This window comes from Schistocerca serialis, chromosome 4 (genome assembly GCF_023864345.2).
Source record: "Schistocerca serialis cubense isolate TAMUIC-IGC-003099 chromosome 4, iqSchSeri2.2, whole genome shotgun sequence".
Lineage (NCBI taxonomy): Eukaryota > Metazoa > Arthropoda > Insecta > Orthoptera > Acrididae > Schistocerca > Schistocerca serialis.
The window spans coordinates 378,201,911-378,224,649 of record NC_064641.1 but is presented as its reverse complement, the minus strand read 5'-3'; the positions used below and the strand labels follow the sequence as shown (position 1 = coordinate 378,224,649).

General features: G+C 43.0%; 1 protein-coding gene across 1 annotated transcript in view; it reads right to left on the bottom strand.

Annotated features, from left to right (window-relative positions):
- Window positions 1–22,739, bottom strand: part of LOC126474677 (diuretic hormone receptor-like) — a gene marked incomplete at its 3' end in the record, with an annotated part of 1,060,935 nt that overhangs the window by 808,238 nt on the left and 229,958 nt on the right. The window lies entirely within an intron of this gene.

The following is a 22,739-nucleotide window of genomic DNA, read 5'->3' as shown; positions in this document are numbered from 1 at the left end:
ACCATATACAACAGGGTAGATGGAGGAGTTCTCGGAACGAATGGATATGCGGTGAACAGGCTGCCCTACACGTTTCCCTGACTTAAATCCCATGGAGCACGTGTGGGACGCGGTGGGGAGACGTATTTCGGCACGTCCCCTAGAACTTAGAAGTACTTAAACCCAACTAACCTATGGACAGCACACAACACCCAGCCATCACGAGGCAGAGAAAATCCCTGAACCCGCCGGGAATCGAACCCGGGAACCCGGGCGTGGGAAGCGAGAATGCTACCGCACGACCACGTGATGCGGGCAAATTTCATATAAAATTTCCTGTATAACAATATCTCATTTAATTTAAGTACCACATAGGTGTCGTATCTAATATTGAGAAATACTCCATCTTTCGCGACTGTAACAAATGTTTTATTTACACTGGGCACATTTGGCTTTATTTTAAAGCACTTCAATCAATCAAAGGAAGTAGACAAAATACATTAAACAAAACTGTGGAATTACAAAAACATTAGGACTTGAACATACCGTCTATCAAGTGAAGCGCTCTGAGCTATGTCAAATGTAATATTTGTGTGTGGCACACACAAACAGTATTTATTTGCTAAAACACTGATCGGCCATAAAAACGTTGAATATTGAGTTACCGCAGCACAAAACTACGAAAGGTGACTTCGCAATGGAGGAGACGAAATACTGTCCACTGATGATGCTTCAAAAGAGTGAAAAGAGTCTGGTCTAAATAAGTCGCTTATTACAGTTGCAGAAGAGGAATATATTTCAATACCATTGGTAAAACTGCGACTGTGGAACAAAAACAAGAAAGAGAACATGAATACCATTGTGTATGTGCCATACCTTTCATTGATTGAAGTGCTTTAAATAAAGCCAAACGCGCCCGGTGTAAATAAAACTTTTATTACAGTCGCAAAAGACGGAATATTTCTCAATATTACATACGACACTTATGTGGTACTTAAATTAAATGAGATATTGCAATACAGTAAATTTTATATGAAATTTAGGTATCTTGTCCACATTTCATTCTCAACATTGTGGCAACTAAAATCGACCATACAGAAAGTATACGCTATGGACTTTCAGCTGCAAACTCTTCGAAATTTCGTGCAATGGTTTACTACATTTAATGCTGCACAATAACTGCGTTGAACATCGAAACAAAATTAAGTCATTTATGGGGGGAAGGTATCAGTCAAGAAGACGTGTTAAAATCAAATTTTTAGGCCAAATAATTTTGTGAAATCGAATGATAAGTGTGTCAAAGCAGTGGGAACACCATGTCTCTGCACAGGCGAGCAGTGCAGTGATGACAAAATCACGCACAGCGCGGAATGCGGGGAGCACGTCTCTGTAGCAGCGAAAGGGTTAATGAAGAGACAAAGCACTAGAAATTTAAAAAAATTGCATTCAAACGAATCAAATTCGTGAAGTAAGGCACTTCAATATTATTTTTAGATAAAGAAAATATTAAGCACCACACAAGGTTTGAGCTCATTACCTTGCGCTTAACAGCCCACCACCTTAACCGTTACGCTAACGCAACTCGTCAGACAACACTACTCCACGAGCATTATAACACATCACACAAAATACTGACAAACACTGTTGGTTTGACTAAGAATTACTCACGCTTCGTCGAAGTACAATAGGAAATAAGCAATTACCGCTGTTCTTTATTGCGAAAAAGCGGTTCGTGAGATTGATACAAACACCTTTCCTTGCTAACGCCTGAATTAGGAGTCATATTGCTTGTTTGGTTTAATTAATTAATAGAATATGAAGCAATTGGTATAAAGAATGCTTTTTCCGAATGTTCTATAAAAGAAAGTCTGCTATCAAGACATTGCTTTTGTTCTATTACTTTATTTATGACTGAACGTTTCTAAAACTGAGGACACTCGTCCGTGCTCTGCACTGCAGTCGAGATCTGGCAACGTCGTTCTCTGTTCATTGGCTGACTGTGTTTTGTGACGTCAGATGCGCAGAACGAACCTAAACTCGGCCGCCAACATAAATGACGCGCACTTTAGTACTGCTGTACTATCTTTGTTGTGGCGGATATATTTTCCAGCTGTGCGGTGTGTGGTAGTCGGTCGGTCGGGACAGAGCAGCGAGGAAGTCTCCTTGGCAGGTGGTCAGGGCGGAGCCACTGGCGGCGTGCACGCGTGGTTCGAGTTGCGAGGCGCTTCTTGCGAGGGTTAAGAAGTTCGTCGTCCACAAATTCCAGGACACTAAAGTTCAGTGCTCACTTAACCTACTATAAAGCTCCAACTGCTAACAGATCTCTTCGTTTGATCCCGGTTGTCACTTTCTGGGAGATTCCCTGCAAGCAACAACGTGTGTGCATTGAAGTCGGCTAGAGTTGCAGCCGTTTTCCTGTGTGGTATTTGAATTCATTTAATTCATTTCTTCATCAATGAAGTGTATCTTCTGCCTTGTGGCCGTTGACGTTCCGGTTACCTGCCCTGGGCGTTAACGTAATTTTCGGCAGTGTATTTTTCTCGTCATGTTGATGCTGTGCAGCACAGCGTGTATTTCGACAGCTGACGTGTGTTGGTAGTTTGGGACTTTAATTCTGACTTGGCTGGACTGGGCAGCAGTATCCAGAACGTTGTGCTATTGACATCTTGTTATCGTTTTGCCGGTCAGCTGGAGCAGAATTGATCTTGTTGGTTGGTTCGTCGGCTGGCTTTAGGTTGTGTTGCCGTCCGAATAACAGTGTCGGTCTGGCTGCCTGTCTCACCTAAACGTGCGTTAGTGTTACCTTCCCGAACCGATCCTGGTAACACTCTGAGCGCCGCTCCTTGTGTTTCACAGAGTGATTTCCTTTTTAGTCTTAAGTAGCCTGTGTGGCCTTCAGCTGAGTTTTAGGTTATTAAAATTACAAGGCTTCTTCTTATGGCTTAAACCGTAAAAAAAAATTGTTTCTTGTTTGGTATGTAGCCTTCAGCAAAGTTCCAGCCTTTCAAGATTAAAATTGAAAATTCCCTGTGTCTAGGCCTTAAGCCATAAATTTGTTTTCATGATATGCGACCTTCAGCTGAGTTTTCAGCCTATTTAGATTAAACTTTGTTCTTGATTAACGTGTGGCCTTCAGCCGAAATTTGTGGAAAAAATTTAAGCTAAGGCTTTCAGCCTATTTATATTGAAGATATTTTTTTTCTAAAGAAGTGAAGCATCCAGATGAACTCCTGTACATCAATTCCTTGCTTAGGCTTGTGCTTGGATTTCCGATGTGGCCTTCAGGTGATCTAAATTAAATCAAAAGAGGTCTTTCGTTAGAACCTTGAGAGTTTTTGATTCTTGCTTGTGTGATTGTGTTTTTTAACAAATAAAGTTTATATGTTGAGTGCAACTGACAGTAACTTATTTTGGCCGGTTTCCACAAATACAGCCTCATCTGCTCTGTCCTACTAGCCCAGGGATTTCATAATTATTGTAATGAAGCTATTATTTCTGTTGGCCTCACAGCGTATTTCTTTCAGTTACCTTCTGTACTGTTCTGTACTGTACTGTACTATAGTAGTTCTTTCTACGCTCAAAGTTTCATAGAACTGATTAACTGGCAGTGACAAATCATGTGAAATTTACTTCTATCTGTACCTTTTGCGCACCAGTGTACTTTGTTAATAGAAAATAATTATTATATATAAACACTCTGATGCTTCATGGTGGGGAAATATTTTGAAAAATATTGGTCCTTTTTTTTTTACATATGTTCCATCAGGTTGGCGAATAACATTGTTAAACTTGTTACCTCTTTCACAGGATGCAGTAGCCAGTGTCTCTGACGCACTTAAATTGCGTAAAAAATTTCTGGCAGCGTTGTCGTTAGGCACAGGAAAAAGAGAAGCCATCGGATACGAAAGTTCTGAATCTCTAAAAATTAAATGACGGTAAATCCGATTAGCAGTAATTCCAGAGTAAAATGTAGTCGAAGCATGAAAAAAAATTTACAAAAGTCGAACCGTTGAAACAAAACCGTTAGCGTTCATCGAAATTTTTCTCCTACGTGGAGCATTAAAATGTGTGGCGAGTGCATAAAGGGGACGATAACGATTTATTTAAATGAGAGAGAGAGAACTTTTGCATTTTTATGGCGAGCACGCCGTCTCCACTGTCCCGAGCAGATAAAGCGGCAGTGGAGGAATGTAATCGCCTACCAGCTACGGCGCGGGAGGGAGGGGGAGGGTTGGAGCAGGAGATGGAAGGGGTGAGTGAGTGGAGGGAGGAGGGGAGGGGACGTGTGTGTGGATGCGTGTGGGAGCTGGGATGGGGGGGGGGGGCGGCACAAGTGGCAGGGAATTACACGCAGTCGCTAGCGGCCAGCCGCTGCGATTATTCAATAGAGCGTGCGGCGCTGTGCTGCGGCCGAGGCGGCTGCAGTCCACGGAGATTCCCGTGAGCCACGGCGGCCGACCTTGTGCGTGCCTTGCTTACGAATGGCGGCACTGACACCACACAAGTGAAAGGGTTGTGGCAAAAGCACGCAACTGCCTCCTGTGCAGAACACAAATTTAAGAAAACGACTGTGTGATTCGGGCGTTTTAGTGTCAGTCTAAAACGATTTTTCTTTTATTACATGATTTCATCTGTACATTCTGTCGAGAAAACTGGAACAACAGTTCCTTCTGCTAAGTCCATTACTATTACAGCCTGTGTCAATTATAAACGACTCTCATTAGGTACTCACAATGACACAGTATTCTTTAAATACTGCACCCGTAGGGTCTCTGTATGAGTAGAAACGGCAGCAGTTTGGTAATCTTTGTCACAGGGACCTTGGTTCCTTAGCACAAGTATGCAGAAGATCTCTTGGTAACAGGTAGGTGGCTTCATTTTCTTGTCATAGCAGGGGCTTACTTTGGCTTCTGTTGTTATCAGTGATGGTGTGGGAATATGCTTTCCGAATGCTGTTTTGGCCCTATCGGGCTACGCTGAGTGAGATAATCTTCATAGTGTAGTTACAGATATTACCTCTTTCCCCGTACCCCAAAACTGAGGAAACAGCTTTCCGAAAGTAAAGCTTCACACCATCAAGACGAAGTAGAAGCCAAAGTAAGTCGGGTGCCTGGCAAGAAGCAAGAAAGCCACGAAGTGTGATCTATCAGTAGCACAATTCACTTAGTAGTTAATAAATTACGCAGCTAATCAGGTTCTACAATTTATGTATAGACTTGACCCGGTTTCGATACAGCTATGGGTATCTTCTTCGAATTTCACATTGTATGTGGCTTGACGCTTCAGCTCGTGGTGAATGTAACCTTTTCTGAGTAAAGTGGCACAAGTAACTCTTCATTCTTCTCAAGAAGATAGTCTTAACGGTACCGAAACATGGGCCAAGTCTAAAAATTACTAATTTCGGCAACTGACTGGCTGTGTAATTTATTAACTGGAAACTTACCCATAGTTGCTGCTAACAGCCATGTTCAATATTGTGAACATTACGTCTGGTAGCCCCCCTGTGGCAAAGATTATAAAATTGCTGCCACTTCTCATACAGACACCTTAACCCGAATATTATGATACGCATTCTTCGGGAATTTGTGCATTTCAGATAATCAAATATTAACAATACGTTAATATCAGTTCATAGTTAAACAATAATGCACCCGTGAGAGTGTAGCAACAGAAACTGGTCGTTTTATAAGAGGAGCTGTTCAAATGCTCCTTGTAATTCATGATCCTACACTTTTTAGGTGCGGAAAGATCTAAACTGGTTACGCAAGTGATTCACAGCACAATGTCCATTTCCTCCAGCAATGGCTTTTAAGTTACTTACCGCTCCACTTTACAGTATAAAACACCTTTGGCTTTCAGATTTGAGATAGTCGGTTAAAACTCTAATTTGTACGTTTGTTGTTGTAGTTTTTATAATTAAGCTTTATTTGAGACTATCTAATTTTATCAATTCCCCGTTTTAAGAAAATTTTTCCTTGTTTGTTCCCAAGTCAAAATTTATTCTACACGCTATGAGAACTAAGACTACGCACACAAAATACATCCAGGACGAATGCGTCGAGGTGCAGTTTTCACCAAGTTATAACGAAAACAGTGGCAAAATTTCTGGCGTACGCAAGTCATTGTTAACTTTCGTAGTTCCCTAATTATGACGACGGCTTCTTTTATAATAGAACTACATACATATTTACTTGGCACTGGAAAGAGCCTTCGAAGGCAACTTTGAGAGTAACTGCATGGAACAAGGGAACAGCGCTGCAGGTCACTGACCCGCCATTTTGCAGAAAATGTCCAACAAAAGTTTCCTCAATTCTTCCAGATGTAAGCAAGCTCATACCTCAGGTACTGACGTACGTCAACATGAAATTTTTGGTAGCCCAGTTCCTGTGGTGCACGGAGGCATAATCTTGCAAAGACGTACTAACCTCCAATTATTTGAATACGATACACTCACCGGGCAACCTTACTGCGACATTAAACCGCTCCCTTGTGTGTGTTTTCAGGGCGCACTGGACCCTGACTTCATTTCTATGGATAACAATGTGGACTGCATCGAAGAGCGCTGGGGGGGGGGGGGGGGTGCTATTGGAACAATAGGATATTCTGTGAATGTAATGACCTGCCTGTTCACCAGACTAAAACCCCTTGGAGCCCTTGTGGGAAGTGTTGTGGAGGGTTATAGAATCGCGTCCATATATACAATCGACCGTCCAGCAGTTGTCAAAAACGCTGCTAGAGGAACTGAAGATCCTGTCGCGAGAACTTATTAACCTTGTGACCAGCATGGAAGTGCATTGAGGATGCATTGGTGTCCGTGTTGACTACGCACACTGTTGAGAACCATGTGTTGTCATTCTTAATGTGCCAGGGCCCATCATCAATCGCGGTGTCTTAAGTGAAATTTTTATCTTTCAGCGAAACCTCATTTATTTTCGTCTTACGGACTATATGGAGTATTTCTTTCAGTTACCTTCTGCACTACACTGTAGCAGTTCTTTCTGTGTATGGCGCAAGTTTCATCGAGCTCTATTTCCTAGTAGCGAAATAACTTTCGTCTGTAAGTTTGGAGCACGGGTGCAGTTTCTGCAGAGTAGCAGCTGTGACTTAGAATAGTCGAACCCTTCCGCGTGCCATCGGGACCCAAAGACAGGGAAAAGCATTCGTTGTATCATTACAGAGCTTCCTTCGCCTTTGCAAAATTTTTTTTAATTTACTGAACAAATGTGAACTGAATAACTTTAAATCAACTCACCGTAACACCCAATAACCTTTACATGCCCTCTTCATCCGAACCACATAATTTTCTTTGGATCTTCTCTTTAGTCTTCGGGAAGAAGAAAGATGGAGGGTGAAGGGCAAGAGAAACAGGGTAGTCTACCACGATTGGCAAGAGGTTGTCGCTTTTGTGAGGGTATTGAGTGCTCCAGAGCACTAAAATTGCTGTAACTCTGCAACATTCCATCCAGACTTTACTAAGCGTTGGCTGTCAAGAGAAACAATGACCAAAAATACTTTATCTGCGCCACATAAGAACGAATCACTGGCTTACCGCTTCTGCAGCCCATTAACTTTCGTTCGCGGGCAGGTCGTATTAGAAACGAAACATAAGCATTAAACTGGAATACAAGGTGCATACTGAAAGTCGTGAGCAAACCATTGTTGAAACTCCAAAAACGTAACAAACACGAATGCGTGATTGTTATTTAAAGACTTCGCAGTATATATTTTCATATTATGATGTCATTTGCCATTATCACGTGACCAGAGAGGGTACTTCCAAATGGGCGACATCGATGTTTCGTTTCGACACGTGCTGTCGTTGAATTCCTTGTAAAGAGGGAAAATGTATGCTAGAATTTACCTCAGACTTCAGTGTGCCTTAGGAGAAGGCTGCATGACCGTCATAAGTGTTAGCGGTTGGATGAAACATTTCAGTGATGGAGTATCCAAGAAGAGCCCTCTAGCGGTCGACCTCGGACTGTCTCCATAGAACACAATAAAGAAAGAGTTAATGAGCCCATTAGAGAATAAACGGTGTTACAGAGAATGAAATGACTGCAAAACGTGCAACGAAGAAATAATTCGAAAGGTTTACGACTGTTGGGTTCCGCGTTCATTGGTCGAAGACTAACTTCGGCGGAGAACCGTCACCCAGATCCTTCATCAGAGATTTAAAAATAGTGATGGTGGTTTTTTGATGAGTACTGTGAGAAGCGATGAAAGTTGGTTTCATAATTATGAACCTGAAACAAATCGCCAGGGTATGGATAGGTGCAACTAGGAATCACCATTGAAGAAGAAAGCTAAGAGAGTGATGTCTGCTGGGAACATTATAGACATCGTCTTCTGGGATGTAATGGCTTGCATTCTGATTGATTTTCTAGAACATGGACAAACCATATCTGCTGCCGCTGTATTCAGACAATTTTGAAGCAACGTTGCGCATTGCGTGGTAAACGCCGTGTTTTTTGCTCGCGTATCATGTCGTATCTGGAAACCCAGAATGCACTCTGTAGGAGTCAACATGGATTCCGGAAACAGCGATCGTGTGAGACCCAACTCGCTTTATTTGTTAATGAGACACAGAAAATATTAGATACAGGCTCCCAGGTAGATGCTATTTTCCTTGACTTCCGGAAAGCGTTCGATTCAGTTCCGCACTGTCGCCTGATAAACAAAGTAAGAGCCTACGGAATATCAGACCAGCTGTGTGGCTGGGTTGAAGAGTTTTTAGCAAACAGAACACAGCATTGTTGTTCTCAATGGAGAGACGTCTACAGACGTTGAAGAAACCTCTAGCGTGCTACAGGGGAGTGTTATGGGACCATTGCTTTTCACAATATGTATAAATGACCTAGTAGATAGTGTCGGAGGTTACATGCGGCTTCTCGCGGATGATGCTGTAGTATACAGAGAAGTTGCAGCATTAGAAAATTGTAGCGAAATGCAGGAAGATCTGCAGTGGATAGGCACTTGGTGCAGGGAGTGGCAACTGACCCTTAACATAGGCAAATGTAATGTATTGCGAATACATATAAAGAAAGATCCTTTATTGTACGATTATATGATTGCGGAACAAACACTGGTAGCAGTTACTTCTGTAAAATATCTGGGAGTATGCGTGCGGAACGATTTGAAGTGGAATGATCATATAAAATTAATTGTTGGTAAGGTGGGTACCAGGTTGAGGTTCATTGGGAGAGTCCTTAGAAAATGTAGTCCGTCAACAAAGGACGTGGCTTACAAAACACTCGTTCGACCTATACTTGAGTATTCCTCATCAGTGTGGGATCCGTACGAGATTGGGTTGACGGAGTAGATAGAGAAGATCTAAAGAAGAGCGGTGCGTTTCGTCACAGGGTTATTTGGTAAGCGTGATAGCGTTACGGAGATGTTTAGCTAACTCAAGTGGCAGAGTGCAAGAGAGGCGCTCTGCATCGCGGTGTAGCTTGCTGTCCAGGTTCCGCGAATGTAAAATTAGAGAGATTCGAGCGCGCGTGGAGGCTTTCCGGCAGTCGTTCTTCTCGCGAAACATACGCGACTGGAACAGGAAAGGGAGGTAATGGCAGTGACACGTAAAGTGCCCTCCGCCACACACCGTTGGGTGTCTTGCGGAGTATAAATGTAGATGTAGATGTAGAAGACAGTTCAGCATTAGGACAATGTGCGTCCTCAACCTTTCTATTGGTGTAGAGAAATTCAGGACCTTTCTGTGGGAAACTATTCATATCCTTATAGGCAGGATTTGGCACCCTCCGTCTACCGCCTCTCGATAAGAATGAAAGGGTGTGAGCTATCACTACGAGACGGTGGCTATAGACGGTTTGTCTAAAAATTAAGACTAATTTTTTTTAATAATTGGTGATCATTACTTTCAGTTTGGCCAACGTAACCAAATATTGTGACCAGTCTGACGTAAAGAAGGGTAGTTTTCGCCTCTGAAACGTCAGGTCCAACATACATGGGAGCAAAATCCTAAATTTTAGGACGAGATTGCATTTGGAATTCAGTTCCTCCAAAATTCAAATCTCTGCAGCGCTCTCTAACTCACTTGTGCCACTCTCAGTGTTGGGCTGTGCAACTCGTTAAGATACAGTGTTTCCCTGAAATCTTAACAAATGTCCGATCATCTTGTCCTGCTTTCTTGACAGTGTTTTCCATTTAATCCTTTCCTTGCTGATTTTTCAGAGGGCCTCCTCATTGCTTACCTTATCAGTCGACCTAATTTTCGACAAATTCCTGTAGCAACATATCTCAAGTGCTTCGATTTTCTTCGGTTCCGGTTTTTCCACACCATACAATGATGTGATCCACACGTAAGTTCTCAGAAATTTCATCCTTCTATTAAGGACTATGTTTCGTACTAGTAGCCTGGTCTTGGAGGAAAAAAATCTGTTTGCGGCTACAGTGATTGGCTTACTATGAGGTATTAACTTTTTATTTTTTGACGCTGCCACTTTTTTCTGATACATTAACGAACAGTCTCAGTCTTTAAAGTAAGTCTTGAAATGCAGTTTGCGGCGTTTGATGGAAAAATGTTAGTGCGTCGTCAATTCTCTTCAAGACTTCTCTTGGCTAGGAATGCACACTGTGTCACCGCTAGTCGGCTTAATATGTCCTCTATTCAGTTTCATCATAGGTTCTTTTAGTGCCTAGGCAGCAGATTTCCTTAACTTTGTCTATTTCGTGATCCAAAATTCTCATGTTAAGGCTCTCGCTGTTCTCATTTCTGCCACATCTCATTACTATAGTCTCGCTGGTATTTACTCTCAGTTCATATTCTGTTATTATTATAGGATTCAATCTATTCAACAAATTTTGTAATTTCTCTTGGCTTTGACTTAGGGTAGCATTGTCATCAGTGAACCTTATCGTCAATATCCTTTCACCTTGAATTTTCGTTCCACCCTTTCACCTTTCTTTTATTTCCGTCATTACTTCTTCGACATACAGATTGAACAGTAGTGGTGAAAGACTACATCCCTATCTTATACCCTTCTTAATCCGAGTACTTCGATTTGAGATTTCCTGTCTTATTGTTTCCTCGTGGTGGTTGTTCTTACTGTTTATTAACCATGTTTTCCTACAGCTTACCCGTACTCTTCTCAAAATTTCGAACATCTTACACCATTTTTTCAAGTCGACAAATCCTGTGATCATGTATTGATATTCCTTCAACCTTGCTTCCATTACCAACCGCAACTTCAGAACTGTCTCTCTGGGTCCTTTACCTTTCCTAAAGCCAAAGTTAAAGTCATCTAAAACAACTTTAATTTTCTTTTCCACTCTCCTGTATATTATTCGATTCAGCAGTCCTAATGCATGAGCTGTTAAAATGATCGTAAGATAATCCCCCACTTGTCGTCGCTTTCTATCTTCAGCACTGTGTTGACAATGTTTTTTTCAAAATATGGTGGACCGTCGATAGCCTCACACATTCTGTACCTCACCATGAATAATCATTTTATTGCAGCTTTCCCCAATGATTTTAGGAATTCCGATGGAACGTTATCTGTTACTTCTGCTTTCTGATAAAGTGAGTAGTCGTTACGTCGCAACATCCCCAAAAGATTTAGAAATTCCCATGGATTGTTGCCTGTCTCTTTTGCCGTATTTGATTTAGTGTCCAAAGCTCTTTTAAAATTGCATTCTAACACCGAGCACACGATCCATTTCCTTTCGACTCCTGTTTCTTCTCCTATCGCGTCATTCCCGTCATTGAGCCCTTCAATATACTCTTTCCACCTATACGCTCTCTCATCTGCATTTAAACGTGGAAATCCCACTGCACTGTTAAAATTTGCCACCCTACTTTTATCGTCCTTGCTTTTAGTTTCACTGAAGGTTGTTTTGACTTTTCTCTATGCTGAGACAGTCTGAAATGGCTCTGAGCACTATGGGACTTAACATCTAAGGTCATCAGTCCCCTAGAAGTTAGAACTACTGAAACCTGACTAACCTAAGGACATCACACACATCCATGCCCGAGGCAGGATTCGAACCTGCGACCGTAGCAGTCCCGCGGTTCCGGACTGCAGCGCCTAAAACCGCACAGCCACCGCGGCCGGCCGCTGAGTCAGTCTGTCCGACATTTCTTTTACTGTTTCTTCACTCTCTTCATGCAGCTTTCTCGTCTTAACTTCTCTGCACTTTATTTCCTTCTAAATTACTTGTAGTTTGGTAGTCGTGAATTTGTTTTCACTCTCTCAGTCCTTACCAAGCCCATTTCCCCTGTAATCCCTTCATCTACTCCTTTCTCTACAATCGCTTTTCAGTCCTCCATGACTATTAGATTTCATCTCCCTTTAAAGCTCAATTTCACGTATCCTCACATACTTCCTCTGTCTCTTCAACTTCTGCCTGTACGTCAGGACGTTTATCGGAAATATTGTTGTCGGTGTTGGTTTGCTGTCAATTCTGAATGGAACATTTCTATCGCTCAACTGTTTGCAGTAACATACTGTTTGAAATACCTACCTATTTATTATGAATCCTACACCCGTGATAGCATTTTTTGCTGCTGTTGATATTGCACTATACTCATCTAAACAGAAACATTATTTCTATTTCATTTTACTAATTTCCACTGTATGCGGGCTGAGTCTGAACATTTCAGTTTTCAGACTCTCTGCAGTCTTTTGTGACCGAGCGGTTCTAGGCGCTTCAGTATCGAACCGCGCTGCTGCTGCTGTCGCAGGTTCGAATCCTGCCTCGGGCATGGATGTATGTGCTGTGCTTAGGTTAGTTAGGTTAAGTAGTTCTACGCCTAGGGGACTGATGAACTCAGGTGTTGAGTCCCATATGCTTAGAGCCATTTGAACCATTTTTTCAGATTTTCTAGCTTCCCTTCCGCGTCCAAACTTCAGTCATTCCACGCCCCGACTCGCAGAAAGTTGCTCTGTTGTTGTTTATTCGCTGTTTCCTCGTGGTCACCTCCCCCTTTGCAATATCCTCCTGAAGATCCAAATGGGGAGTACGTCGGAACATTTTGCCAATGGAAACTTCATCATGACAAATTTTCTATTACAGGCCACATGTTCCGTGGGCACACATTATGTGTCTTTAATGCAGTGGATTCCATTGCCTTCTGTATCTTCATACCGTTCTTCGTTGGTGATTATTCGGCCTTTCAGTGGATTATTCCCGCCCCAACGGCGAAAAATGTCCTGACCTCTTCGCGCACCTCCACCCTCTTAGACAAGGCCGTTGGCAGAACGCAATTAAGCTGGAAGTCTTCGACCACCATTGCCGATCTTTTTCTTTCCAAATACAGAACGTGATATTGACTAAGTATTGACCTGTACCTCATTAAGCTTATGGCTGTTTGAAACCAGAAAGTGCACTTCATGCAAGAAATCAGATACGCAATACAAATTACAGAGAAATGTTAGCGTTTAGGTTACTAGGGGCAAACTGTAAAGCTAGAGTCCTGTAAATTGCAGACGCGCTGGGCAGCTCACCCAGGAGAAAAGTTCACAAATAATTTTATTGTAATTCCATTCACCGTCTAGACGCTGTTGTAAGTCGTCACAGCAGATGACGGTCTGAAAGAGGCACGCCTTAAATGGCTCTGAGCACTATGGGACTTAACATCTGAAGTCATCAGTCCCCTAGAACTCAGAACTACTTAAACCTAACTAACCTAAGGTCATCACACACACCCACGCCCGAGGCAGAATTCGAATCTGCGACCGTAGCGGTCGCGCGGTTCCGGACTGAAGCTCTTAGAACTTCTCGGCCACAGCGGCTGGCAGGCACTTCTTAGCAGAGGCGGCAAGTCTGGTACTTGTTCCAGAGAATCGCAACGTCAGTGAGTTTACGCAGGTCAGAGTGCTACAACGGCGGTCCTCGCTCACGAGAGGCCTTAGGACCGGGAGAGGTGACATAGTATACTGTTGGTGCTAACCATAATAGGAAGAGCAGTGACGTCTAGGTTTCACCTGAACGGTGCTCCTATCAAACTTGGAATTTGTTAACGTAAAGGCCAGAAACATCCCTACGTACCGAGTGGGAGAAGGGGGGAAACCTGTATATGGCTGGCCACAGGTGTCCTGGAAGCGCAGAGCCACTTGTCAGATTGGCCGAGCCAGTAAAGTGTCGATGGATTGGTGGAACTACTACACGAAGGGAAAAATAGTGCACCGCCACATTACTTTAAAAAACCATGTGTTTGTGTTCAGACGGAGCTCCCACTCAAATCATCAATGATCTTGCTCATCGCCAGCCTCGGGTAAACACCGACAAACGTGTTTTTCCGACTTAGAGTGCTGCTCTCAAAGTTCATACTTTACAGTGCTGTTAGCAATTCCTGTTTCTGTTAGCTCTCTGCCCACAAAATGGGACATTGATCTCTTGTGCAAACAGTTACACCCTTTGCTGTTTCCAGCGGTCAGAATTAGCCTTCAGTGTAGTTGTTACTATGGTTTCAAGTAAATAACGCTAAGCCGGCTGGAGTAGCCGAGCGGTTCTAGGCGCTACAGTCTGGAACCGCGCGACCGCTACGGTCGCAGGCTCGAATCCTGCCTCGGGCATAGATGTGTGTGATGTCGTTAGATTGGTTAGGTTTAAGTAGTTCTAAGTTCTAGGGGACTGATGACCTCAGAAGTTAAGTCGCATAGTGCTCAGAGCCGTTTTTGAAATAACGCTAATCCCCTGAGTATCTCAGAGTTTCCTGCTGCGAGTATCCTATCGATGGCGAAAATCGGCGGCACCCGTAACTGTCCGGCGACAGTGTTTGGCACTGATCTGTGCTATCAACCTGCCGTCAGTGGATCTATATTCCTCTGCACTTGCTCTTAACTGGTCGGAAATTGCAGATTGCCCTCCAAACCTCTGTCATCCTCCAAACCTGTTTAAGGACATTATATTTGTAAAGAAAAATTGTGGTGTCAGGTATTATTTTTGATTTCTGAAAGGCATAGGTATTTTACACATACTCAGGGCGACGTCATTACTGGATCGACACCTTCGAGACTTACGTGAAGCTGCACTTGCACTCCCGTGAGAAAAGAAGGAGCGAGAAGAGGAGGAGAAAGAAGCCAAAATCTAGAATTCGACGCGGCAAGGCGCCGCCAAGGGACGCCTGTCTCAATACTTCACGTCTCCGCGACCCTCAATAACGAGACGAAGTGGCGGACGCTACCCTAAGAGTACCGCCAGTTCATTACCACGCGGCGGCAGCGAGAATCAGTAGCTGAGTGCGCGGTCCAGCAGCGGGAGGCGCGGGGCGTCATCGCGAGCTTCAGCGGCGGCCAGTTGGCAGCTGTAGCTGCAGCGACCCGGCACGGCACAGGTGAAGGCCACGCGACACAATGGGCGTCCGCGATCAGTGCACCGCAGCACATCGCGTTCAGCTGCAGCGCTAACTCGACTCGTATCGCCTCTACACAGCTCGTCCGTAAACAAAGTATGTTCTGGCCTCACCTGACAGTAATTCGACAACAATCCGTTACCCTCGTTTTGCCTTTGTTGGTGTTCAATTTATACCCTCCTTTCCAGACACTGTCCATTCCGTTCAGCTGCACTTCCGAGTCCTTCACGGTCTCTGACAGAATTACAATGTCATCGGCGAACCTCTAAGTTTTTAATACTTCTCCATGGATTTTAATACCTACTACGAACTTTATTTTGTTTCCTTTACTGCTTGCTCAATATACAGGTTGAATAGCATCGGGGAGAGGCCACAACCCTGTCTCGCTCCCTTCCCAACCACTGCTTCCCTATCATGGCCCTCGACTCTTATAATTGCCATCTGGTTTCTGTTCAAATGGTAAACAGCCTTCCGCTCCCTGTATTTTACCGCTGTCACCTTGAGAATTTGAAAGAGAGTATTCCAGTCAACATTGTCAAAAGCTCTCTCTAAGTCTACAAATGCTACAAAAGTAGGTTTCACTTTCCTTAATCTATTTTCTAAGATAAGTCCTAGGGTCAGTATTGCCTCACGTGTTGCAACATTTCTACGGAATCCAAACTGATCTTCCCCGAGGTTCTATCCATCTGCAAAGAATTCGTGTTAGTATTTTGCAGCTCTGGCTTATTAAACTCGTAGTTCGGTAATTTTCACATCTGTCAGCACATGCTTTCTTTGGGATTGGAATTATTATATTCTTCTTGAAGTCTGAGGGAATGTCTGTCTCATACATCTTGCTCACCAGACGGTAGAGTTCTGTCAGGGCTGGCTCTCCCAAGGCTATCAGTAGTTCTAATGGAATGTTGTCTACTCCCGGGGCCTTGTTTCGACTTAGGTCTCAGTGCTCTGTCAAACTCTTCACGGAGGATCATACCACCCATTTCATCTTCATCTACCTCCTCTTCCAATTCCATAATATTGTCCTGAAGTACATCAAACTTGTATAGATCCTCTATATACTCCTTCCACCTTTCTGCTTTCCCTTCTTTGCTTGGAACTGGGTTTCCATCTGAGCTCATGATATTCATGCAGGTGGTTCTCTTTTCTCCAAAGGTCTCTTTAATTTTCCTGTAGGCAGTGTCTATCTTACCCCTATTGATAAACGCTCCTACATCCTTACATTTGTCCTCTAGCCATCCCTGCTTAGCCATTTTGCTCTTACTGTCGATGTTATTATTGCGACGTTTGTATTTCTTTTTGGCTGCTTCATTTCCTGCATTATTGTATTTTCTCCTTCCATCAATTAAATTCAATATTTCTTCTGTTACCCCTAGGATTTCTACTAGCCCTAGTCTTTTTACCTACTTGATCCTCTGCTGCATTCACTACTTCATCCCTCAGAGCTACCCATTCGTCTTCTGCTGTATTTCTTTCCCCCATTCCTGTCAATTGTTCCCTTATGCTGTCCTTGAAACTCTGTACAAACTCTGGTTTACTCAGTTTATCCAGGTCTCATCTCCTTACATTCCCACCTTTTTGCTATTTCTTCAGTTTTAATCTACAGTTCATAAACAACAGATTGTGGTCAGAGTCCATATCTGCCTCTGGAAATGTCTTACAATTTAAAACCTGGTTCGTAAATCTCTGTCTTACCATTATATAATATATCTGACATCTTCCAGTACCTCCAGGCTTCTTCTATGTATATAACCTTCTTTTATGATTCTTGAAGCAAGAGTTAGCTATGATTAAGTTATGCTCTGTGCAAAATTCCACCTGGCGGCTTCCCATTTCATTCCTTAATACCATTCTGTTTCAACTACTACGTTTCCTTCTCTTTCTTTTACTACTATCGAATTCCAGACACCCATGACCATTAAATATTCGTTTCCCTTCACTATCTGAATCATTTCTTTTATCTCATCATGCATTTCTTCAATCTCTTCGTCTTCTGCGGAGCTAGTTGGCATATAACCTTGTACCACTGTGGTAGGCGTGGGCTTCGTATCTATCTAGGTCTGACTATTTTGGTATCATTACTAATTAAACTGATAGTTCGATTACTTTCACACATATCACAGCCTGCTTTGTTTGAAATTGGATTATTATATTCTTCTTGAAGTCTGAAAGTATTTTGCCAACCTTATACAGTTGTCTCAAGCACAAAACTGCTCACAGGTATTGAATCTAGAAAGAAACTCGCAGTACATTGCTAAACAAATGAAATAGCTATTTAACATAGCAGTTGCTTTCTAGACTTTCTCTAGTGTTTAATTTTGTGGAGTTTTTCTGTTTCCCGACCTCTCAACTGTAATCGTGAAATGGGACTTTCATTATGATCCAGGATCGGGAGCAAGTCATTGTGTGGACAACAAATTATAGCAGTCGGCTGGGGTGGCCGACCGGTTCTAGGCGCTACAGTCTGGAACCGCGCGACCTCTACGGTGGCAGGTTCGAATCCTGCCTCGGGCATGGATGTGTGTGATGTTCTTAGGTTAGTTAGGTTTAAGTAGTTCTAAGTTCTAGGGGACTGATGACCTCAGTAGTTAAGGCCTGTAGTGCTCAGGGCCATTTTTCGAATTATAGCTAAAGTGACAAAGAGGGATTTTATTTGAGTGAGTCAAATCTAAGGGACACAATGAGCAGATTCTATATTGCCCAGAATCTACTATGTAGGAATCAACATGGATTCCGGAAACAGCGATCGTGTGAGACCCAACTCGCTTTACTTGTTCATGAGACCCAAAAAATATTAGATACAGGCTCCCAGGTAGATGCTATTTTCCTTGACTTCCGGAAGGCGTTAGATACAGTTCCGCAATGTCGCCTGATAAACAAAGTAAGAGCCTACGGAAAATCAAATGGTTCAAATGGCTCTGAGCACTATGGGACTTAACAGCTGAGGTCATCGGTCCCCTAGAACTTATAACTACTAAAACCTAACTAACCTAAGGACATCACACACATCCATGCCCGAGGCAGGATTCGAACCTGCGAACGTAGCGGTCGCGCGGTTCCAGACTGAAGCGCCTAGAACCGCTCGGCCACTCCGGCCGGCACGGAATATCAGACCAGCTGTGTTGCTGGATTGAAGAGTTTTTAGCAAACAGAACACAGCATGTTGTTCTCAATGGAGATACGTCTACAGACGTTAATGTAACCTCTGGCCTGCCACAGGGGGTGTTATGGGAGCAATGATTTTCACAATATATATAAATGACCTAGTAGATAGTGTCGGAGGTTCCATGCGGTTTTTCGCGGATGATGCTGTAGTATACAGAGAAGTTGCAGCATTAGAAAATTGTAGCGAAATGCAGGAAAATCTGCAGCGGATAGGCACTTGGTGCAGGGAGTGGCAACTGACCCTTAACATAGACAAATGTAATGTATTGCGAACACATATAAAGAAAGATCCTTTATTGTATGATTATATGATAGCGGAACAAACACTGGTAGCAGTTACTTCTGTAAAATATCTGGGAGTATGCGTGCGGAACGATTTGAAGTGGAATGATCATATAAAATTAATTGTTTGTAAAGTGGGTACCAGGTTGAGGTTCATTGGGAGAGTCCTTAGAAAATGTAGTCCATCAACAAAGGACGTGGCTTACAAAACACTCGTTCGACCTATACTTGAATATTCCTCATCAGCGTGGGATCTGTACCAGATCGGGTTGACGGAGGAGATAGAGTAGATCTAAGGAAGAGCGGTGCTTTTCGTCACAGGGTTATTTGGTAACCGTGATAGCGTTACGGAAATGTTTAGCAAACTAAAGTGGCAGACTGCAAGAGAGGCGGTCTGCATCGCGGTGTAGCTTGCTGCCCAGGTTTCGAGAGGGTGCGTTTCTGGATGAAGTATCGAATATATTGCTTCCCCCTACTTATACCTCCCGAGGAGATCGCGAATGTAAAATTAGAGAGATTCGAGCGCGCACGGATGCTTTCCGGCAGTCGTTCTTCCCGCGAACCATACGCGACTGGAAGAGGAAAGGGAGGTAATGACAGTGGCACGTGAAGTGCTCTCCACCACACACCGTCGGGTGTCTTGCGGAGTATAAATGTAGATGTTGTAAGTATTAGGTTTTTTTATTGGTAACGCCACCTTTGTATAAAAATCACTGGCTGTGCTGTGTGCAGTCTGTGGCTAGTTTGCATTGTTGTCTGCCATTGTGGTGTTGGGCAGCGGCAGCTGGATGTGAACAGCGCGTAGCGTTGCGCAGTTGGAGGTGAGCCGCCAGCAGTGGTGGATGTGGGGAGAGAGATGGCGGAGTTTTGTAATTTGTCATGAACTGCTATATATATTATGACTATTAAGGTAAATACATTGTTTGTTCTCTATTAAAAACTTTCATTTGCTAACTATGCCTATCAGTAGTTAGTGCCTTCCGTAGTTTGAATCTTTTATTTAGCTGGCAGTAGTGGCGCTCGCTGTATTGCAGTAGTTCGACTAACGAAGATTTTTGTGAGGTAAGTGATTTGTGAAACGTATAGGTTAGTGTTAGTCAGGGCCATTCTTTTGTAGGGATTTTTTCAAAGTCAGATTGTGTTGCGCAAAAAAATATTGTGTCAGTTTAAGCACAGTCAGGTATAATTGTTCAAAGGGGGCGTTTCAATGTAGATGTAGATTGTTAATTTATTTACATTGTCAGTACAAACACCAGCTTCATGCGAATTTACTAACAATGAAGACACAGTTTTTCAACGAGTGCGTGAAGCGGATCATCATGAATTGCTGAAGTTCGAAAAAATTTATATTCAGGCTCCTGCACGTAATAAACTGCTCGTGCGTAATTTACCTTCCATGTAGAGAGTGTAAGAAATATTGTTAGAAAATAATGCATGTATGCGTACTTTAGACTTCTACGCTTGTTAAATGTTTTCTACTAGGCAGTCAAAACGGAAATCTACTGCATTAACGTGAATTCACCTTTACTTTAATTGCGTCAGGCTGTCCATAGTGCTGTGTGAGCATCGTAACTGGCAGAATCTTTGTCGTCAATAACAAGATTAAGCAGAACAGTATTCATTCAGGAGATGTATATGAGCTCCTACAGGCGACTGTCTGCATGGGGTGAAAACATCAAACTCACTGACGCCACTGAGTTAGCTTTTACAGTAGAGTTCGCAATTATGTCCATCAAAGAAAAAGGATTTTCCGATAAGAGTCATCAGAGCTAAACGGCCTAGCTCATCTTTAACTGTTTCTTATGTGGACGTGTAGATACACGCCTAAGGACTGCAGAAGTAAAGTTAACTGCAAATCCTGTGGTAAATCACGGCGTTTAACGCGAGACTGCCGATTGTAGAGAAGAATTGCAGAAGCAGATTCAGCTGAAGGGCGTCGAGTGTCAGAGGCTCCAAAGCCAGTCAGGAGCGAAAGCTGCAATGTCCTCAGACATAGAGAACCTTGTAAGAAGGCAAATCCAATTCTGTGTTTTGCATGTCATACTCCAGAGCACCTAGCTAGAGAGTGTACTGAAAACACAGGAAATTCTGTGAAAAAAGACGCAGAGAAATGAAAGAAAAGCATAACATTACAGTTGCCTTATGCTGAACTGGGAAACGTATTTAAAGTAGATTGTGGAAGTAAAAATGAGTTTGTAAAACTGAATCGACCACAGAGTAAAGAAAGTCAGTTAAAATTGCTTCTAGAGAACAGAGAATGGTTAGCTTGTTCAGTGTGCAGCATCTGTCAAGCTAATTTGGGTATAGTCCTGAATAAAATGTAAAATTTACATACGTATGGGACTTCGGTGTTATAGCTTGAAATATATCGTAAATTAAAAGTTTCTCTGTTTGGAGGGTAATTGGATGTTCCATATGTCGGTTTAACTGCTTTACGAAGCATGCTGTAGGAATTGATTATGCCATGGTCGAACCAGGTAGTCGCGTTAAATGATTTACGGAGAGAGGACTGCAAGACAGTCAATTTGAACATACTTTATTATAGTTAAAGAAAACGCCTTCTTGGCATATACTAAGTTTTAAACGCAAAAACAACAAGAAAACCCACGTCTCCTGTGGTGACAAACCAAAATATGGAAACAAGACAATGGAAGAAAAATACTGACCAAAATCTACTCGACACAATACAAACTACAACGTCCTACTACAATGTTACAGTGAGTGAATAAAATGCTAGGGCCAGAGTAAGTACTGGCTGGAGCTGTTCATAGCAGTTTGTAAACACTGTCGGTCTGACGGCCTAATCGTGCTTATAAAGCCAGGTCGGCGGAATGATACATGAGTCATATGAGTTCTTACTTGTGGAACACTGTCACATGTTGTCTGGCGAAGCAGTTTCGTGTTTATCAGGAAAGTCTCTATAGTTTCTGTCTCCTGGCGATGTTTCCACGCTTCTGAAAAGGCGTCGGCAACCCTTCTTGCGTGTCAGTTGTGCGGCGCCCTCTAACAATAATGGGCTGCTACGACACCTACACAGGGACAGGGACTTAGAAAGCCACAAACAGATTTTGGAACTGCAGAATGCGAATGCTGTGGATTTAATATTTCTTTGAGAAACCGAGAGGAGACAGTAAACCAAAGTTCGCCGAATAAATGGTGAAGCAAACAAGCTACCAGTGAACAGAGGATTCGCCGATGGGAAACAGATGCCACAAAGCCTGATGCAGGCCAGGTGGGTAAAATAAAGTTAGTTTTCTGTCAGGGGAGGATTTTGAGGAAAAACGATCCAAATAGTAGTCTAAGAGAAGTCACTGTTGGAAACAAGGCCTGAAGCAAGACATGTACCTACCAGAGGCGCTGGTGAAAGTACTAAGAAGCTGTTGCTTAATTAGTGTGTTAAATACACAAGACGAGACGGCTTTTATTGAGATGCCTCTTATCAAGGTTGAAGAAGTTCCACAATTTAGCCCAAGTCTGAAGTAGGCTGTGTGCAAGGTAGGCAAGGTCTCGAGTGGAAAAAAAAATTAGAATCAGTTTATCAAACTTCATTAGAAAACTTGAGGTTAATCATTTAGATGCCGTAGAAAAACTGTGCAGAATATATGTATTTTCAGCGTATGAGGATATCTTTCATTTGTCAGGGGAAAAGTTTAGATATGTGCATACACAATTTGGCATTACATAAAATTGGTTCCCAAAGCAAAGGGACACTGAGCTAGGGACACCATCAAGGTACAGCTGAGTGGGGGACGCCAACTTCCTGCCACAGACCCGCCAATGGGAGGCCTGGGTGCCGTCACACGAAGTACGCAAGAAGGATGGCGAGTTAGTCACCGAAACAGCGGGTCACTTCTTGTCCACCTTCTTCCTTGCCCTATAGACGTGTCCCTCAGTCCTTCCTATTGAAGATGTAATACCCTTTCCGGACCGTGTGCGCTTCACTCAACAGATGTAGTCAGTTTCCACAAATTTTGTAGCCCTTAGTGGTAGTTTTTGGGAGCAAAAC